The sequence below is a fragment of the Sapajus apella genome, unplaced genomic scaffold (genome assembly GCF_009761245.1).
Source record: "Sapajus apella isolate SASKATOON/1434 unplaced genomic scaffold, GSC_monkey_1.0 scaffold227, whole genome shotgun sequence".
Lineage (NCBI taxonomy): Eukaryota > Metazoa > Chordata > Mammalia > Primates > Cebidae > Sapajus > Sapajus apella.
In genome coordinates this window covers 660,486-661,242 of record NW_022437167.1, presented here as the reverse complement: position 1 = coordinate 661,242, position 757 = coordinate 660,486, and the positions used below count along the sequence as shown (strand labels likewise).

The 757-nt window shown below is 55.6% G+C and overlaps 1 protein-coding gene across 1 annotated transcript in view; it reads right to left on the bottom strand.

The window, feature by feature from the left end:
* Positions 1-134: 134 nt before the first annotated feature.
* The window catches only part of BORCS8 (BLOC-1 related complex subunit 8), a 45,027-nt gene continuing 44,404 nt past the window's right edge, over positions 135-757 (bottom strand). Inside the window, exon 6 of the mRNA XM_032271272.1 lies at positions 135-245. The gene's annotated coding sequence lies outside the window, so the exon portion shown is untranslated. The remainder of the gene's footprint in view (positions 246-757) is intronic.

The window sequence follows — 757 nt, the reverse complement described above, 5'->3', positions numbered from 1 at the left end:
AAGAAGGGTGAACGAGAAATGCTCCATCTGAAACACCTGACATTCATGGGCCCTGCCATGCCTCCTCATTCTCCTGCAGTTCAATTGGTGAGGCCAACGCCCTGTCAAGGGTGCCCCTGCTAGGAATGTCCTTCCCAGCCACTGCTGCAACGGGGAACTCACCTGCCGATTCCTTTGGTCCAGGATGCGGGAGATCTGGATTTTCTTCCTCCCCATGGTCCCAGGCTGAGTGGAGCGATCTTGGTCTAGGGGAGAAGGGGGGGAGGACAGAGTGAGTGGTCGGAGAGGGGGGAGGGGTGCCCAGCCTCACGCGTGTCCTCTGCCTGCCGCTGCCAGCCACTGAGGGGAAGGCGATGGGGAAAATCAAGCCAGGCTGGGTCACTGTCGCAGACCCCGCCTCTGGCCAGCCTGAGGACGCAGTAGAGGCTCAATAAACGTGTTTAGAGCAAACTGGGCACGGTGGCTCAGGCCTGTGATCCCTAGCATTTTGGGAGGCTGAGGTAGGAGGATCGCTTGAGCCCAGGAGTTTGAGGCCAGCCTGGGCAACATGTTGAAACCCTGGCTCTACAAAAAATACAAAAATTAGCCAGGCATGATGGCACACATCTGTAGTCCCAGCGATTCCAGAGGCTGAAGTGGGAGGATCGCTTGAGCCGGGGAGGTTGAGTCTGCAGTGAACTATGATCTTGCCACTGCACTCCAGCCTGGGCAACAGAGTGAGGCCTTATCTTTTTTTTTTTTTTTTTTTTTTTTTTTG